At 43.9% G+C, this 6944-nt stretch overlaps 1 pseudogene; it reads right to left on the bottom strand.

Annotated features, from left to right (window-relative positions):
* Nucleotides 1-5100: 5100 nt before the first annotated feature.
* Nucleotides 5101-5218, bottom strand: LOC126263772 (5S ribosomal RNA; annotated as a pseudogene).
* Nucleotides 5219-6944: the final 1726 nt, after the last annotated feature.

The raw sequence follows: 6944 nt of genomic DNA, 5'->3' as shown, positions 1-6944 counted from the left end.
TCACCTTCATCGTAAAAGGAAAATGAGGATCAAAAGAAAGAAGATGAACAGCTTGACCAACCTCGCCCGCCAATCAGCGCGGGCATGTGACAATCGCCAGATCATCAGATTTACAAGTATGAAGAACAAAGTACAGGCGCGAATCCTTCAAAAAATTTACTATTCCTTAGTAGGAGTTGGTCATTGAGGATATTGTCTTTAACATGTTGCAGATACTTAAAGATCTGCATTTTTCCAAAACATCCAGTTTTAAGCCCTTAACCTCGTCATGAAGTAACTCGATATTAACTGGAGGGCTCCGCGCATGAGCCGTTTGCACAAGGCGTTCCGCATAAGTAGAGCCCTTAGTACCGATGTTGAAGGTTCTTAAACTGAATCTCTACTTTTGAAAATGTGCAGTGGACGTTGTTGGTCCTATCCACAGTCTGTTAAGGCAGTTCCAGATATTCTGCTGAGGCTTCAGTGCCGTGGTGGTCTTTGTAAAGCTTTTCACGTGCGAGCTTTATTCGTCCGGAGTTACTTAGGAAACTACGGAGCACCTAAGTCAGAACGGCTGGACGGGGCGAGTAACGATGAGTAAGGGAAGCTAAGCAGGTATAGAGAAGAGAGGTGCAACGCAGGCGGCTGGTAGGCCAGTGGCCGTGTAAACGCCGGCCTGAGGTGAGGTGAGTGGGGCCCTCCAGAGCGGCCGGCGACATTGTACTAGCGACGTCCGTTGAGCGCAACCGGAGGCGACGTCAGTGTCTTTGTGCCCGGGGCGCGGCCGTGGCACAATGGCGCGGTGACATTAACCCTGCCCGCGCCCATCTCCCTCTGGGGCAGGTTGCTGAGGGGCGCGGCTGCAATTGTCTGCTCCCTCCGCGGCTGAAAGTGATACCGGCGGTCCGTGCGCGACACGCCGCCGACCGCGCTGTGTTCTTTTCTTCTTTCTTTCTTTTTCTGTCTTCTCTTTTATCTGCAAACCTGTGTGCAAAGCTTTGTCGACGGGGGTTTGGCTGCCGCTACTCAGAAAGACCCAGAACGCAGGGAAGACTAGAGAACAGTGGGCACATTTTTTGTGTTAGAATATTTTGTGACGGAATTTGGTAATATTTGTGGGTTACTTCATGCCATGTAGGAAGACTGTACCGTCTAGTTTCTACAGGGTGGGCAACTTCAATCCATAATAGGGAATAACTCATAACAGAGATGAGACACAGCAAAATGCCTCAGATGACAGTTGTAGGTGACGAACAGGGTCACACTTTGTTACTAATGCCTATGACCTAGAATCTGATTTTCAAGGTTATTGGGATTTTAAAGTGATTTTTTAAAATGGGAAGCGTAATATTTGATTTAATGTTTGCAAAGAGCGGCACATTTTGCCTGTGAAATGATGCATTATTCAAGGTCATAATAAGGTTCAATGAAGGTCAAATAAACAAATATGTTTCTAGCTGTAGCAGGGATTATCTCGGAATAGTAGAGGGATACAGCAAAGTCCAATGTTAGGTACAGATTGGAAGGGGCGTGAGGGGTCACGTATCATCACCGATAACCGTGATATTAGAGGTAATTGCCGTAGGTCATTCGAATGTTGAGTTTTGTTTCATGGAAACCCCTACTTGTGACGTCGCATTTTATCAGAGGAAAGAGAGATTTGAACTTCAAGTTTTAACTAACGCGTTTATTGACAAAGATAAATACATCGCAACGTATAAATGTTATTTTAACATCTACAAGACAGAACAAACAACTGGAATCACTCTACCGAGTCCACTGGACCTGACGGGATACCAATTCGATTCTACACAGAGTACGCGAAAGAGCTTACCCCCCTTCTAACAGCCGTTTACCGCAAGTCTCTAGAGGAACGGAAGGTTCCAAATGATTGGAAAAGAGCACAGGTAGTCCCAGTCTTCAAAAAGGGTCGTCGAACAGATGCGCAAAACTATAGACCTATATCTCTGATGTCGATCTGTTGTAGAATTTTAGAACATGTTTTTTGCTCGAGTATCATGTCGTTTTTGGAAACCCAGAATCTATTCTGTAGGACTCAACATGGATTCCGGGAACAGCGATCGTGTGAGACCCAACTCGCTTTATTTGTTCATGAGACCCAGAAAATATTAGATACAGGCTCCCAGGTAGATGCTATTTTCCTTCACTTCCGGAAGGCGTTCGATACAGTTCCGCACTGTCGCCTGATAAACAAAGTAAGAGCCTACGGAATATCAGACCAGCTGTGTGGCTGGATTGAAGAGTTTTTAGCAAACAGAACACAGCATGTTGTTATCAATGGAGAGACGTCTACGGACGTTAAAGTAACCTCTGGCGTGCCACAGGGGAGTGTTATGGGACCATTGCTTTTCACAATATATATAAATGACCTAGTAGATACTGTCGGAAGTTCCATGCGGCTTTTCGCGGATGATGCTGTAGTATACAGAGAAGCTGCAGCATTAGAAAATTGTAGCGAAATGCAGGAAGATCTGCAGCGGATAGGCACTTGGTGCAGGGAGTGGCAACTGACCCTTAACATAGACAAATGTAATGTATTGCGAATACATAGAAAGAAGGATCCTTTATTGTATGATTATATGATTATATGATAGCGGAACAAACACTGGTAGCAGTTACTTCTGTAAAATATCTGGGAGTATGCGTGCGGAACGATTTGAGGTGGATTGATCATATAAAATTAATTGTTGGTAAGGCGGGTATCAGGTTGAGATTCATTGGGAGAGTCCTTGGAAAATGTAGTCCATCAATAAAGGAGGTGGCTTACAAGACAATCGTTCGACCTATACTTGAGTATTGCTCATCAGTGTGGGATCCGTACCAGATCGGGTTGACGGAGGAGATAGAGAAGATCCAAAGAAGAGCGGCGCGTTTCGTCACAGGGTTATTTGGTAACCGTGATAGCGTTACGGAGATGTTTAGCAAACTCAAGTGGCAAACTCTGCAAGAGAGACGATCTGCATCGCGGTGTAGCTTGCTCGCCAGGTTTCGAGTGGGTGCGTTTCTGGATGAGGTATCAAATATATTGCTTCCTCCTACTTATACCTCCCGAGGAGATCACGAATGTAAAATTAGAGAGATTCGAGCGCGCACGGAGGCTTTCAGGCAGTCGTTCTTCCCGCGAACCATACGCGACTGGAACAGAAAAGGGAGGTAATGACAGTGGCACGTAAAGTGCCCTCCGCCACACACCGTTGGGTGGCTTACGGAGTATAAATGTAGATGTAGATGTAGATAAAACGTAGATCATCGATTTATAAATTTTTGAGTGAGTCTCCTCGCCTCTCATTCCTCGGGATGCGCTTCCACTTTCTATGGTTCAAATGGCTCTGAGCACTATGGGGCTTAACTTCTGAGATCGTCAGCCCCCTAGAACTTAGAACTACTTAAACCTAACTAACCTAAGGACATCACACACATCAATGCCCGAGGCAGGATTCGAACCTGCGACCGTAGCGGTCGTGCGGTTCCAGACTGTAGCGCCTAGAACCGCTCGGCCACCTCGGCCGGCCCCACTTTCTATCTAACGCTGTACTTTGGCGTATCCGTCCTCTGTTCCGAGCTAATCTCTACTACAGCTAAAAACATATTTTCTTATTTGACCTTCATTGAACCGTGATATGACTCTGAATAACGTATCATTTTCTACGTAAAATTTGCCGCTCTATTCATCCCATTTTAAAAAATCACTTTAACGTCAAAATCACATTGAAAATCACGTTCGAGGTGAAGGCTATTAGTAGCAATGCGTGACCCTCTTCGTCACCTACAACTTTTATCTAAATCATCTCTATCCAGAGTTATTCGCCATTATGGATTAAAGTGGTCCACCCTGTATATTAATTAATATGTTTTGTTCTGATAAAAACTTTGCAGACAGTATCATTGACAGCAAAGTGATGCGGAAATGCTCGTTCTACCACCCACCGTGGGGCATCCTGAGCGCTGGAAGTAAAGTCCACGGACAGACTGGAAACATTTACTTTTCTTAGTAAACACTTTTTGATGCACTGAAATTGTACATAATAAAACATTGGGCACTACAACTATTCATGCCAACACAAACATTGCCATAGTTCGTTTTGTGCCACCGACTGTGGAATGCTTTGGTAGTCTTCAAGTGACGTCTCTGAAGCTAATGCCACGTGCTTTTGCTTCTTAAGCAAGCGAAAAAAATCTGGCAAAGACACATGATTTCTTCTACCAAGTCACGGCTGCATTGCTTTCATTTTTATTAAGCGAACTGATACGTGCTGCGAAATGGTATTTCTTTCCTTTTAGTTGCCACAATCGCAATAACATACTCGTTCTCTTCGAGCTTGCTTCCACGCGAAATTCCTCCTCGTCATGACAACTTGAAATATTATCACTGTCACTCATATGAAGAATAGCAGAGCCTCCATGAGCTTCTCTCTGGCTGAAATTGCCTGCTGTCGTTTTTCGAAATACGTTTATTGGTTGTTTGATTTTGAGAGTTGGCCAATATTTTTCCTTCCCATTTTCACATTCTCGTAGCTGCCGCTTGTTTCGGGTATCAGTAAGAATTCTTGACCTGTCTGTGTTCTTCCACACTATGCTGTTGTCTTATAGGCGGCTACTTTTGGAAGAGATCGAATTTCCTTTGGTGATACCAGGTGTCTTGAATAGCTAGTATTTACAGACAGACTTACAACTGGAATAGTCCTTGTTTTGTTATTGTCTGTTATATCTGCCCTGCTGGTATCATCTCTGGTATATTTCCAACCATTTCATCTTTTTTACCATTATAATGCCAAACTAAATAATCTCTCAAGAGTCTGTCTAGGGATGTTATGTTGTTTTACTGCTGGCAGAATTTTCATGCCGTTTTCAATTACACTACTCATAACTTTCTTCATTTCTTCAGCATATATTATATATCACTCCGTCTTCAGGCCACAAGTGTCCCATCGGGAGCATCCGACCCCCGTGTCATCCTCAGTGGAGGATGCGGATAGGAGGGGCGTGTGGTCAGCACACCGCTCTCCCGGTCGTTACGATGGTTTTCTTTGACCGGAGCCGCTACTATTCGGTCGAGTAGCTCGTCAATTGGCATCACGAGGCTGAGTGCACCCCGAAAAATGGCAACAGCACATGGCGGCCCGGAGGGTCACCCATCCAAGTGCCGGTCAAGCCCGACAGCGCTTAACTTCGGTGATCTGACGGGAACCGGTGTATCCACTGCGGCAAGGCCGTTGCCTCAGCAGATATTAGACCAAAGTTAATTTCTCGCTCTGCATCAAACCATTTTTCTTTTGTGTGTATTTGCTCAATGTAGCCCAGAAAAAATTACTCAATCTGCCATACACCGCATCAACAAAACAACACATATTTTCATTCTCCAACAGACGTTGCACATCCGTATTTCATACGGTTTGAAGAGGCAATACGCATGATAACTGCTTATCTTCTCAACATCTGGTGTGCAGAAGAAGTACTTTTACTACAGACGAGGCAAAAACTTGCAGAGGAATACAGTAAAACACAAGAATCACAATTCTAGTACCCCAGAATGTCAGCCATATAGTTTTCACAGTCTTCTAAATGCTCTGATAGTGTAGGATATCATGTGCAAAGCTATAATGGCATCCTGACAGTCATATATTGTATATAATTAATTGCACACCATGCCCCACTGCTTACTGTGCTCCATCTCCCCTACGTCTTCTTGCAAACAACCCCACACAAACACATACAAATACCACTTGCTCGAGACAGTGTACATTTTGTAGACCGCACCCTTTATTTTTGTACTAACTGACAAACCCGCGATTGCCCGAGTATTCATTTTGTCAATATACTATGAAAAAATTTCATTTCCATGTATTCGTGAAAACACCTTTGAAATTATGAAACAGTCGTACAAAGAAATATGCATAATGCACAGATGTATAAGGACAGATTCTATACTCTGGGATCAGCTGCTTCGCGTGTCTACAACGCGATTTTGTAAACGTCTCTGTCGCAATGCTTCTTCGTAGCTCTATAGACGGCTATTGTTTTACAACTATAGCCGTTTGCGTTTCGCAGCTGAAAGCTGTCAAAAGCGCTGTCAGGTGTCAGGGCTTGCATTAAGCTGACTTGATGTACGAGTGTCTTAGTAGTAAAGAATAAATGTGTTAAAACTTCATGCACGATGCAGCATTTTTCCAAAATGGTTCAAATGGCTCTGAGCACTATGGGACTTAACATCTTAGGTCATCAGTCCCCTAGAACTTAGAACTACGTAAACATAACGAACCTAAGGACATCACACATGTCCATGCCCGAGGCAGGATTCGAACCTGCGACCGTAGCAATCACGCGGTTCCGGACTGAAGCGCCTAGAACCGCTCGGCCACTGCGGCCGGCGGCATTTTTCCACGTATCTGTTGTTCATGAGGTATCTCTCTTGAACTAAATGTCGTACGATGATATATTTGTGTAGGTAAATTAAGCAGCATATGTGGATAGTGTCTGCGAAATGCGTTGCTAATAGTGTTAGTAGCAAATGAGTAATAATTTTGAACGTCATACATAGTGTGTTTGTTTTTCACTCATGTTAGTGTTTATGACGTCATATCTCTTCAACTATGTTTGATGCCATGATATGATTTTGTAGGTGCATTTAGCGGCATAGTGTCTGCGATATTTATTGCCAGTAGAATTAGTAGCACGGAAGCAAAATATTTAAATATCAAGCACGATACGTCAATTTTTCACGCATCTTTTTGTTTATGTCACCATAGCTACTCAACTATGATAGGCAGATGGCTCTTATCCTTCACAGCAATTGTTGCCTGATAGTGAGGGATATGTCTACCAAGTTTGGTTGGAATGAATCCAGTGGTTTTGGAGGATATGTTGAACACACACACACACGTCCAGTCGGTCCTTCGCTGCTTCCGCATTCTTGGAGACGGGATCTGTTTATATAGAACACAACA

The sequence above is a fragment of the Schistocerca nitens genome, chromosome 6, assembly GCF_023898315.1.
Source record: "Schistocerca nitens isolate TAMUIC-IGC-003100 chromosome 6, iqSchNite1.1, whole genome shotgun sequence".
In the NCBI taxonomy this organism is placed as follows: Eukaryota; Metazoa; Arthropoda; class Insecta; order Orthoptera; family Acrididae; genus Schistocerca; species Schistocerca nitens.
The sequence above is the reverse complement of the archived record's forward strand: the minus strand, read 5'-3'. Positions and strand labels throughout refer to the sequence as shown.